The sequence below is a fragment of the Lonchura striata genome, chromosome 1A (genome assembly GCF_050655825.1).
Source record: "Lonchura striata isolate lonStrDom1 chromosome 1A, ASM5065582v1, whole genome shotgun sequence".
Taxonomy (NCBI): domain Eukaryota; kingdom Metazoa; phylum Chordata; class Aves; order Passeriformes; family Estrildidae; genus Lonchura; species Lonchura striata.
This window is the reverse complement of record NC_140741.1, coordinates 57,991,015-58,004,166: the sequence shown is the minus strand read 5'-3', so window position 1 is coordinate 58,004,166 and position 13,152 is coordinate 57,991,015. Positions and strand designations below refer to the sequence as shown.

Genomic DNA, 13,152 nt, shown 5'->3' with positions numbered 1-13,152 from the left:
CCGGGCGCGGGGAGCGCCGCTCGACGCCCCGGGCAGGGTCGGGCCGGGCTGCGGGGGATTTCCGCTGCCCGGTGGCGGCTGGGAGCGGCTCCGCGGGGGCTGGGGCAGCTCCGAGAGGCTGAGCCCTGTGCCGGGGGAGCCGAGCGAAGCCCGGCCGGAGGGGTGAGCCGGGGATGGCAGCCCCTGAGCACCGCCGGATTTTTTGGTGATCCTGCGTTCGTCACCGGCCTTTCCCCACCGCCTCCTCCTCTTCAAGCGAGAGGCAGCGTTCTCCTGACAGCTCTTCTCCTCGCAGCCTCCGCACGTATGACACATCGCTCCTATTGCAGGTCTCCCCCCACACACACACCCAAAATATGTAGGTTTCAGTGCGTGGCATAAGAGTTCTTCTCCTCTGAGCTTTTAGTTAGAAGGTGACAGGATACGTGAACATTGTCTGACCCTGAACTTCTGTTAACTCCTCCCTCCCCTTCCTCGCTGAGATATGTAATGGCTTGAGATCAGTGAGAGCAAAATGGTTCTCTCGAAAGGACGGGGAAAATCAGGTGGGATCTTGTATATTTTATATTTCTTGCAAATTTATTACGCCAACCCGTGCCAATACGATGTTCATATGAGTGGATTAGCTGTTGCGCTAGAAGAATGCTGACCTTGATCCCCTTTGTCTCTCCTGCAACAATTTTGGTAGCTGCTCTAGTTCTAAACTCATTGCTGTCTTTGGCACTTTGCTAATGGTTGCTAACAGTGTTATAAGCAAAAGGGGCTGACTTATAATCCAAACTCAAGAGATTTAAAAAGCATCAATTTCCTTTTTTTTGTATATATTTTGGTGAAAATTTTCTGTTCTTTTGTAATTTAACAGAAGATCAATAGCAACATTCTTGTAGGTATCACGGTACAGATACAAGAACAACCCTGGTTTGACGTTCTTCCATTACTTCTCCCCATCCCCCCCCCACACACTTTTTTATTTTATTAATTGAACTGGAAACCATATCACCAAAGGTTAAATACTGAGAAGAAAACATTTATAAGCATTTATAAAATTAGTACCAAATTCAGATTTGTTTTTCTTATTAGAATTGGGGATAAAAGGAGATAGGTGATCTGGTACTTTATGTGCTTTAGAAGAAATTGCCATATTGCTTTGTTATAAGAATTCTGTATATTTGCACACAGCTCTTGTTATTTACAGCTGCACTTCTGTAAGTGACATGAGAGAGGCTTGTTTTGAATAATTAATGTAGAAGTAACAGATAGGAAAACATAAAATCACATGTTTGAATACATGGTGAAATTTTTCCTTTAAAATTGTGCTTGAAAGAACAAACTGAATTTAATTCTCCAACATAGATAAACCATTATAATGTTAACTTGGCATTAAAAGGGCCACTTAAATTGGAAAGATGAAAGCTTTTTTTTTTTTCTGTCATAATTTAAATACTGCTTTGACAAAAATGAGTCTGACTTGCAAAAATCTTTAGGAAGGATAACGCAATGAGCTTCATACCTTTTATTTGCATATTGTGCTTTGTAACTGTGTGTTTACCCAGGATGGAGCTCTACACAAATCATGAGGTGGGTTCTTCCTACATCCGTACTGAAGAGTTTGCAAATTAAAGCCCATGTTGTCTGAAGAAAATTATAGTTTGAATATGGGGAGTCATTTATTTTAGGCTTGGCTAAGAATGTAGTGCATTAATTGATCTTCTTAATATGTAAAATGCCACTAGCGTTTAGTGAAATACCTAATTTATCATTGCAAATATTATTTAAATTGAGAAACATATCATGACTGTATATTTCCCCTGAATGGCTCTGGCTTCAATTTCTGCCTAACACTGCAGTGTGTAAATATGGTATAGCTTATGACAGGGATGTTAAGATGCTCAGTCTGCATATGTTACTGTTATGATGTAGAGCTCTTACAGTTAAACGATGCAGAATTTTTTGAATGGCCTAGTAACATACAAATCTTGTAATTTCTTAAATGACTACCTGCTGCTAAGAAAAAAAAATGTTATATTCACCTTAATAAGTTTCGTTCCAGCAGTATATTTGAGTAATTGCACCTAAAAAGTGTAGTTGGGAAAGGCTTTGTTGAAGTCTGGTTCATTGAACAGTCTACATTAAAATCTTTCCATGAGTTTGCTCTTGACCCTCTTTTCGAGTTAAGTGGAAGCTCTTGATATTCCAAGTACAAATCAGTTTTTATTTTTTGTCCAAGAAAGCTAATAAGCTGTATTTTAAAAAGTTGTATATACTAGTTGTGTATTTATTGAATGCATTATATGTTATAATGTGAAAATGGACAAGATCATATTTAAAAATCAAGCTCAATTATTATAAAGCTTTTCTAGCATAAACTCGCTAAATGTGGCTTACAGTTCTTAAGTGACAGATAACTTTTTAGCTGCATGCTTTCTAATGCTTACTCTTTTTTTTTATTTCTGCAGCAAGCCTTGTGGTGAGGCAGCTGGACACCACTGTAATCATAGCAGTTCAGAATTTTATGTAATACACCACAACTTTAGCATGTAAAAATGCTTTTAAAATTCCAAGTGTTTTTATGACAGTTATGGTTCACATCTAAAGAACAGGCTAAATCAGTGTATTGTTAGCAGTCACTGCCTCATTTTGTGATGCACATAATTATAGCAATGGCTTTTGTCTTCTGAGTGTAAGAACTGGAATTTGGGTTTTTTTTGGTATCTGTTCACATACTGATGTAGCAACTTGGATGATAGAGGTAAAAGCATTTTATATTTACTTACTTTAATCACTAGACAACAATTTGCTTTTTAAAAATAAGTCTAGGCCTAGGGGGCCTTTTAAAACTTTCTGAATAGTTTCTATTCTGTTATTTATTCCTTTTGGGCCTTGGTAATGTTTTTCCCCATGAAACAAGGCTTTCTCCAAGAATACCCACTAGTGGGATGGGATGTATTTTGTGAAGAGTCATGATGCACTTTTGACAGCTTTTATCTGAAAAAGAGTGAAGTTAATGCTTGTTTGGAAAAATGACTTTTTATAATTCTCTATTGACTACAGATTCATAGATACTCATTCTTTACTAACTCAGTGGATTGGCAATTCTTCTAGAGTTGTTGGTTTCCTGAACTTCTTTGAGCAGTGATGTCAACTGTCAAGAGTTTAGTAGAACTGTCTAATTAGAACATGTACAAACAGCAGTTTAAACCACTGATAGTCACGAGGAACAAACAAGACCTGTACTTGAGCTGATTTGCCAACTTGGAGCACGAGAACATTGGGAAAGGAAAAGAAAAGAGTTATTTAGTTCTGTGATCACGTTATATGGAAAACAATGACCATAACAGGTGCATAAATCAGATAATTTGTATTGGATCAGCTTTTGCTACATCAGTCCTTGGATAGTAAGGCTTTAGGCGCATTCTTGGAGACGATTATACCCTGTACCTGGCTTCGTTATAGAATACCATGGACACACTGATACTGGGAATTGTTGTAACCATGCTTTATGGGATATTTGGGCTTTTGTAGTATAGTGCTTGCTTTTAAAGGATTAGAAGTGTCATTCAATAGGAAACATCAGTTTATCAGGGGTGCTGTGCCTAAGCATGAATGTTGGAAAAAAAAGAAATGTGATAGAGCAGCATTGTCAATGCAGCAGCAGAAGAAACAGCTGTCGAGTAGCATTTTAATTTTTCATGTAGTAAGACAGAATTAGGGAAAATGATTTTAAGAAGACTGAAAAATACCAACTTTATAACATTTTTAACTAAATATTGAAAGGCTTCTCTGAATTTCAGGACAGTTTTCTGCTTGCTTATTTCAGTAATACATTGAAAATTCAGTAAGCTGAAGGGCAGTTGTATCTTATGTTTTGATTATGACCTTTTTGGTTTTTTTTAATTTATCTTCTCTGGAACAGCTAGTTTTGCATATATTTTGATGATCAGGGCTGTGTTATTATACCAGAACAAAGAAATTACGTGTCTTTCAGTTGCACTCCTAGCTATAGTTCTTGCCTATCTTTGATTTTAGGTTGAACTTCTTACGTATTTTGCGTAAGTGAATGTTACTCTGTACCCTCTAATCATGTTTCATTTAATTATTATCTGTACCTCGTAGTTGTACTTCCTTCTCTGACTGCTGCTGTTTTTAAAGGTTTGGTAGAGTTTCACAGTGGTCTCTGATTTTTAACATCTGCATTTTGTCAGCTTCAGTAAGGATACTTGGATGCTTTCAGTTCGTGTTAAAGTTGTCAGAATCATGTTATTCTCTTCTTTGCTTACTGGATTAGAGCATTTTGCAGGCATGTAGCTGTACTGAGACAGTAATATCATAGTCAACTGTCATAACCTGTATAGTCTTTCAGAAATCTCTTCCTGTTCTTATTGTAGGATGTGGAAGTGTCTTTATTTGGATGTTGTTCAGGTATGTGCATGCCTTTATACAGCAGTCATTAAAATTAACATTTTGTAATGTTTGCAGTTACTTGGTGTTCACTGAAATAAATATCTTTGAAAAATATGGACTACTAAGAATTATCAAAGGATATTAGTCATCAGCAAAACCATTGTCCTGTAATTGAGAGAAAACCATTTAGATTAAAAAGTCTATAGGTTAGTTTATAAAAAATGTAAAGAAGTTAACACTGAGATCAATTAATATGATTGATAAGAAAGGCCAAAGTTTGTCATGAGGAAAGCCTATGCTGTCATCAGCTATTACAATTAGGTGTATTTTAGGATGCAATTGTATTCTAAGAAAGCCATTCACCAGTTAGAAAAGCTGAAGAAAATGTAAGCATTTGATGTTCTTAGAATAAGTTGATGTTCATGAAATACTGCTATATTCGTAAGTAAACTAGCTGATAGTCATATGTGGTTCTCTGAGACATTTCCTAAGAGAACCTGAAGGTGTTAAACAGCTGTCACTGAAGTTGTGAGGTCAGAGTTGTACAAATTGGTAGGGCACTTTCTGGAGTGGAAGTGCTGGTCATATCTCTCAGTATGTCTCGGAACACTGAGAAATTACAACTAAGGTTTCTTTCAGTGGTTTTAGGAGCTAGTTATATGCATAGTAATGGATATTGGTAGAGCAGGAGATTAAGCAAAGAAAACAACTGTTGCTCAGCATATATTTATAGAGGACCAATCTTGTGAAACTAACGTCTGGTTCTCTTGATAAGATTAAATACTTCATATGGTATGTTGTTGATATTGCAGACAGGCGTCACTGAAACTTTTTACTTGGCTCTTACGTGGCATTTTGACTATGGAACTAAAATGATAGATCAAGTGAAAATATGTGAAATGGTTTAAAACCCAGTGGATAATGGGAATCAAGTGGTTGCCTATAAATAGTTGCTGTTATGTAACCGTGTGTGATGAGGGCTCCTCATCGTCAAAGTACATTTGTGAAGAAGTCCTGGGAAGCCTGCTCAGTGTCAGCTGTTGGGCATTGCCACTAATATGGTGACAGTGAAAATTGCCTATTATTTCTGTAGCTCCAGAAAACTGGGAAAACAATAGATACTGAAGAATGGATCATTACCACAGGATGGATGCTTAGAAAAATGGCAGCTTCCTGTTTGTTTACTTTATGCAGTATTTTATATCAGGTTTTAAAAGATTTAATACAGTCTATTCACTTTTAAAATAAATTACTTATATTTGATAACTGAATTAAATATATGCAGCTATTGATAATTAACTTTTAGTTTGGGTATTTTTTCTGTAAAGGTTTGGAATAGTTCCTCATTTATAATACAGAGCAGATATTAAGTGTTGATCTGCATTCGGTTTGTGGGGTTTAGGGAGAGCTTTTATTTTGAAAATATAGTAATCAATAATATAATTAATGGTACACAAGAGGAGGAAAAATGGTTATGAAATAACAGAGTACATGTTATATTTCTATCACTTTTCTGTATGTCATGAAATGAAGTTGTGTTTCTCAGTGTAGCATTCATTAATATTCTCTGTAGGCCAAAAATTATGTGGCTGTATATAATTTAACTGTGGAAAATTAAAAGGCTTTTTTTGGTCTGTCATTGGTTTATTGCCAGTGCATCTTCCTCTACCCTTTCTTGTTGTGGAGATCTAGTTGTCATAAACAGCAGTTAGAGTACCAATGTGTGCAGGGGGCTTGTTGCTTGCTTAGCTGCTATTTAGTCTTAAAGCTGTCTCATAAATATCGTACTAAATGGTTCAAGCATCTGCTTGTAAAGCATGGGTCTATTTCATAATTCTCCTTATTTATGTTTGCTCTGAAACCCAAATATAAAAATAAAGACTTCAAATGTGACTATGAGAGACAAAGCTTGGGCTGCTGCTGCCTGTGAATAACTTAATTTGCTCCACAGAAGAGTTCAACCTGGCATAACTGTGGCGCTACCACTCAAAGCTGCAGTCATTTTCCTCTTTGCTGGCTGCTGCTCTCATCCCCACATTCCTGCCTTTGTACCAGGAGGTGTCTTGTGACTCTGTCCGGGAGCTGGTGCAGGTTACATTGTGTGTTTGGGTTCAACTTCACTTTCATGTTTACGGGTAAATAATAGTCACTTTCTGCAGTATTGATGGAAAAACAGCAGTTTGTAATTATTTTTTTAAATATCCTGAGCAGATGGGAGGGGAAATTTCCTGTGTACAGAGAGGAAAGGAGGTGCTCAGCTGCTAAACATATCAATCATATATGCTGCATTAAAGTCTTTTAAAAATCATGCTTAAAACAGCAGCTCAGAAACTTACTTTGGTACTTGGTAAGAAGGCACAGTGTGGAAACAATTACTGATATATCTTATAAAATATATTCTTAATTTTTAATACGGGTACATGTTTGAGGTGAGAGTTATGAAACTAAATAGGATTTTGAAAATCTTTAATGTTGGGTAAAAGACATCTAAAGAAACTAGAAATTACACTACTTTTGTGCAAGTAGTATTTAAAAATGGAACTAAATAAGCTGAAAATGAAGTACAGTAGGAATTTGAAAATATTTGGAAGATGCAACAATAAAAAAATTACTTAACTGTAGTATTCATATTTTTAAATGGGCCTAGTAGTAGAGTTGTGCAGTTTTTTAGTTTCTGAAGATTTGAACCTCGGTAGAGAGGAGATCATTGGCATCACTGAAGCCACAGTTTGGATTTAAATAACTGAAGTTTATAGTGAAATTTACAGACACAGTGGTCTTGAGAATAATGACCTGTATAATACTCAGTAAAGCAATTTCGGAGGCAATTCCAAAAATACGAGATTTTCCATAATGTTTCATTACCTTTGTAAATGTGCCTCAGTAGGTTATGGAAAAGAAGAAAAATATTTTGAAGCTTATGCTATTTACCTTCAGGATTAAACAAGATAAACAGCTTAACAGTGTTCCCATTTGCACAAGTCACAGTATTTTTAAACCTGCTGCTCGTAATTCTGGGTTGTTTATCATGGAATACAGTTAACCTAAATGTCTTTTGGAAGCTTGTTTCTGATACATTTCAGTATAATTCTGCAAATCAAAAATGTTCGATCCATAAGCCATAAAATAGCTTTAAAATTTATTTAGTCAGATGGTGGCCTTTGGTTATTAAGCATAGTCTTTTTTTTTCTTTTTCCCTTGTAGGCTGCATGGGAGAAACAACATAATGGTGTATAGTAATTAGTTTCTTCAGTAGTTATATGCCTTTCTTCTTGAATTATGCAATTTTAGTATTTTAGAAGCAATGCAAAGCAGATTATGGGTTCTGAAGATATGGATTTGATATGCTTTGGTAGTCAGCTTAATTACTAGTACTTAGTATTTTAAAATATGTTTGAGTATGGTTTTTGTATAAAATATAAAGTGTTCAGTGCTGTTAATTAAGTGTTCTGAACCTGCTTTCTTTAAAAGGGACATTTTTTTTTAATTGCTCCTGGTGGTCTTCCATAATAAGTTTTGGTTCCTGGTATTTGTGAATATTTCTGGTAATGGAAGAGGTAGACATTAGTTGAAGGATTTAAGTCATTAGTTGTTTATCACTGTTAAAAGTTAATTTGGGTGTATTTATGGATAGCTAGTGATCATTTTCACCTGTAGCTGTGTTTTAATAAAATATCTATATTCCTCTTAATCATCTGTTTCTGGCAGTGGGTAGATAAAACCTGAAATTTTTTTTCAGTAAATAAATTATTCATATCTAAAATATAAATTATGCCAGATTGAATGATTTGCATTGTGCCTTTTTAAAAAATGTGTATCTCTGTAAACAGTAGAGAGAAATAGGTTCAGAGAGTAGTCCAAAGATCTTAATACAGAGCCGCCTCTTTCCACATTTACCTTGGCGGGAGCCCGTCAGAACCATTGCTTTTGTATTACAGCATTACAGTTTGAGTTGAATGAAGCACTTATTTCCAAATAGTTTCTGTTGCATCAATGAGCTGAAGAGGTTTTTGCACCTGTCTGCATTACAAAGTTGATGCTGAAGAAAGAAGAGAGAGACTGGCTGGGGGATAGAGCCAAGCATTTTCTTACCGGTGGTGGGAAACTGTAAGGTGTCTCCAGCACTGGTGTGATCTCTTAAGTGCCTCAGGTGCCTAAAGATGATCAGTGTCAATTCCCGCCCCCTTCCACCTCCCCACTTATGCATTTAGGTATTTCACTATGTAAGCAATAAAACACGCGGATTTTTATTTATTCATCACTCCTGCTTGCAAGTGTTTAGCATTTTAAAATTCTAGTCTTGTGAGTAGTAGTGATAGTATATTTTAATACTGAAATAGGTTCCTGAATGAACTGTGTTCATGTTACATCTTCTGGCAATCTCAGAAGTTCTGATTGCAAGGAGAAATAAGTGTCCTGGCTTTTAACAAAAAGGTATCTGGTTTTTTGTAGTAGGAGAATCTTGTTCTTTGAATATGTGTGCTCTGTGATAAAGTAAGACAAGTGAAGATTTGAGCTTATCTTATACCTGCAGTTGATGTTCATTCTTGACTTTTTAATGATGCTATACTGCATTATGTTAATGGTAAATGTACATTTTTGCATTTTAGGATTGTCATATCTGTTTTCAGTAACTGGAATTGTACCTTAGTTCAGAGATTGTTGTTTGTTTTGTGTTCTTACTTGAAAGATAGGATGTGAAATTTTCTTGATTTTAATTTTGAGAATTATTTCTTTGGATTGGTTGACATAATTTGCCAAGTTCTGTGCTAGTTTAGATAACTTGTTGAAGGTATTTTAAAATGTAACTGCAACAGGTTTTGTGTAGTGACATTAGTCACTTCTCATGGAAAGTAGTGTATCACTAGCTAAAAAAGTATGTAGGGATGGGTTATGTTAATTTTTGGTTGTTTAATTTGAGGCTTCTTTAAGATACTGATCTTAAGGGTATAGGTGTTGAGAATGCTTTGAAAATCAGCCTTAGTGGAATTGTCTGCAGAGACCTGTCAATAGAAATAATACCCTGAGAGTGTCTGAAAACCTAGTGGCATAGATTTTAGTAAATATTTTTAAGAAAAAACTGCAGGAGAAGCAAAGACAGTGTAAGTATAAAATACTTCTAAGCCACCTTTTACTAAAAGAATGGCCTAGTTTTTCTTGTTTCTATGGCTAGATGTTATCTTGCTCTCAGTGTGTTTATATACCACTGTAAATGAATCTAACCTGGATTATTTAATCTACATTAATGCTTTATGTCTCTGTGTAGTTAATTGCATGGGGCCTCTTCAGTCATATCTCATACAGAATTAACATCATATGTAACCTCACTGCTTCCAGCCTGATCTGAAACACAGACTTGGAAAATAGCCCCGTTAACTGTTTTATATAGGGAACGTTTCCTCTTAGCTACATTTGATATGCAAGGCTTCCAACAGTAGGTTGTTTAAAAAAAAACCCACAAAGGTCTTTGTCACTGAAGGAGGAAAAAAGCCTGAAACGTCTGATAAAGCGCAGGAAGCAAAATTGTTGACAGAGAAAATTCCTTTTCTGTATAGTCACTTTTATGAGAAGTGCCACTCCCCAAAGGTAATATATTTAACTGCTAGTGGATCCTCATGACATAATAGATTATTTTTTTCTCTTGTATTCAAATGTTTGAAAGTGATAAAGAAAACTACGTGGGTTAATAGTCTTCCAGATTTTTTTGTGGTATTTTGCTGTGTTACTTGTGCTGTGTTCTAGTTTATAAATGTTTGCCTCTCTCTGATCATAACAGACTTTGGAAAAATAACATGTTCTGTTTTGTTCAGAAGTGAGAGACATTTATGATGGTCTTCTTGTTTAACTCCTGTCAAAACTCCTTCCACAGTGTGCACAAGCCTTGCTTTTTCTGCTAGATAGTAATATACCTGTTGGATTGACTTACCATGGCTCTTTATCGGAAGGTCTAGGAAGCTTTTTGATGAAGCAGTCTGAAATACAGAAAAGATGCACTGTTTTACAGCATAGAGATACATCTTTAATAGTGTCCTTTTGCCTTCTTGGACAAGTAGCTCTGTTGGATCTTTGAACCAAACCTTAGGGTTAGCTGTGGTTTTGTTGGGTAGCAGAGGAGACAGAAGGTGTCAGAAATGGGGGAAGGAGTGCATAACTGGGACCAAAAGAGAGCTTTTCAGGTAGGGCATGGTGTTCTGTGCACTCATCCAGAATCGGATATTACTAGAGTGTGTTTGCCCAGGTTTTCCTTACTCTTTTCTAGATTTTGCTAAATATGCTGTGCAGAAATTTATTTACTTAAATCCATGAGATTAGCCGTACAAATTTACACTATTATAATAAAGATGGAAACTTGTACCTTCTGATCAGGGAAAGCTATGTGTGAAAACAGGACAAGAATGTCCTGTAGAGTTACTTAATTCTGTGTCATTTCAAAGTGCTACTTAGTGACAGTCTATCTATTACATTGAAGGAAGTTTTATCTTGAATTTTGTTTTTTAAATGGTGTTCTGTCTAGCTGTTAATTTCAAGCAAGTAAAAGGAGGAAGTATGACGTATGTTAAATGTTGATTAAATTAATAGAAAAGAGAAAGGCAGATGGATAGAAAGACATTCTGACCTTGTAGAAAACAGAAAGTATTTGACATTGTAGTTAGCATTAGTAGGCCTTTGTATGTTTCACTTAGGGAGTCTGAAAGTAATTCCAATAAATGTGACCTATTTCTAGATTTTGGACTATTGAAAATCCAATTTACGATGTCTTCCTACTTGAAAGGTGCAACAAAAGTTTCAGGTATTTCCTTAGTGAAACTTTCATGTATATGGAGAGGAGGAGGTTTAAAATTGTGATTTTATGCCTGGGTGAAATTTTTATATAGCAAATGAGATGTAAAGAAAGGCAACTACATATTCTTCACACATGCAAGAGCATGTTCTGTCAGCAGTTTCTGCAGTTGCTTTTGTTGCACACTTCATGATTAGCTAATGCGTGTTGGGCATGTTATGAATGCATGTCTGACATATCAGAATATGATTTATAATGTGTAAATCATAAATACTTCATTCAGTATTTTTGCTGCTCATTACCCAGGAATTGTCTAGCAGCACTTGAGAGAGTAAATGAATTCTCCTAAGACCTAAATGCTGTCATCAGCAATATCTCCATGTTTATATTCTCAGCTGCATGGACCACTTTTTGAAATTACCTGCTGTGTGAATAAAGATTATTAAAGTCTTTGGCATGCTAAAGTAAAAGTTTAATGCAAGCACTAAACACATTAAAAATACTGTTCTCTTCTGAAAGAAACTGATGTCTCAAATTTAGATAACCAGTCTCAAAACAGCAAAGCTACTATTAACTGTCTAGTTGGGCTAAAGAGAAAGTTGCTTTTAAACAACTTTTGGTCATTATTCAAAATTAATTGTTTATTTTAAAGGGAGAAGGGAACTTTCTTTGTAAGAAATGGTGAACAATGCTAAAATTAACCTCATCTGTAGCATGTGATGCACTGTTTAACAAAATTATGCACCTTAATTTAGTATTGTTTGAGAGAAAATGTCTTCTAGGTGTTTTTATTTATACAATCAGATCAACATAAATTTCTGAATTAAAACCCAAGTCTGAGTCCTTTTCACAAGAGGTCATGCCTCTCTAGGAGTACAGGTTATCTGGGAGTCATATTCCTGTCCTGGAGGGTATGAGACTGACTGGGTCAGGGCATGGTGGGGACCAGGCTCCTTATAGCCTGGCTGTGCCATGGAGAGTGATGTGACCAACATGGCTTTCCTTCTGTCATCTATCTCATTTTGTTACATGAGTTGTTTGCTGCAAAGCTCCTTCCTGTATTATGTTCATTAACCTAAGGGCCAATGTGTCAAACTGATATTCATCAGACCTATACATTCCAAAAAATGGCATGTTTTCAGTTTGTCCTCCAAGATGTTCTGCAAAGTGCATGTAGTGTACTTCAAAACAAGGGGAGATCCTTAGGTCTTTTAGTTGACTTGGTGATTAAATTAGGTATTCTCCTAGAGGATGCTTTGACTCTGGTCATAAATGAAGTGAAAACCTGTTCATTACAGGCCTTATGAATAAGAAACATTTATTCTACCTTTACACCTCATGCATAATCTCATCTTGTTTTAATAAATGTCATCTAGTGTAATATATAATCAAACTGTTTTGAACCATTTCTCAATTATCATAATAAATTGTGAAATAAACTATGTCAATCCTTTAAGTAATAATAATAAAAAAAAGTTGTTTCTGGGCTTATTGTGCTGTATTAAGGAAATACAGTCAATGAGAATTTTTGCTGGTGGTTTTTAAAGCATGAACTGCACAAGAAATTAAGATTCAGAAGTGAATTGAGCTGTATATAAAGTAATACTGTTTTGCTAGTAGCAGATTCTGATCCCTATTCTTGCTTTTATTTTATTGTGAAGTACGAGGGGTTCAGCATAGTATTTACAACTGGATTTGCTTTTTACACTTGGGAATGGAAAGTTTAGCTTTAGGTGTCTTGCTAGTATGTATGACAGGCAGTGTCTGTTTCAATTCTTTGCCACCCTTAACTGTGATGAAAATATAGTAATGTTTATTTCAAAGGGTTGGTACATGATATTTCAAGAGTTTATAAATCCTCAGGTTTGGCTTACAAAATTTTCTTGGTCTCTGCATATACTAACTGCAGCAGGATGCCACATATGTGTACCTTAGTTTAATATTCTTTGGATTTGAGGTTTTTATCTCAA

The 13,152-nt window shown here is 35.7% G+C and overlaps 1 protein-coding gene across 4 annotated transcripts in view; it reads left to right on the top strand.

Moving 5' to 3' along the window:
• Positions 1 to 106: 106 nt before the first annotated feature.
• CDK17 (cyclin dependent kinase 17) overlaps positions 107 to 13,152 on the top strand; it is a 91,336-nt gene continuing 78,290 nt past the window's right edge. Inside the window, exon 1 of one of the 4 annotated variants that reach the window (XM_085568230.1) lies at positions 107 to 304. The gene's annotated coding sequence lies outside the window, so the exon portion shown is untranslated. Of the gene's footprint in view, positions 359 to 407; positions 546 to 13,152 lie in introns of those variants that run through there. The other 3 variants (XM_085568228.1, XM_021527956.4, XM_021527958.4) reach the window with 3 other exon arrangements.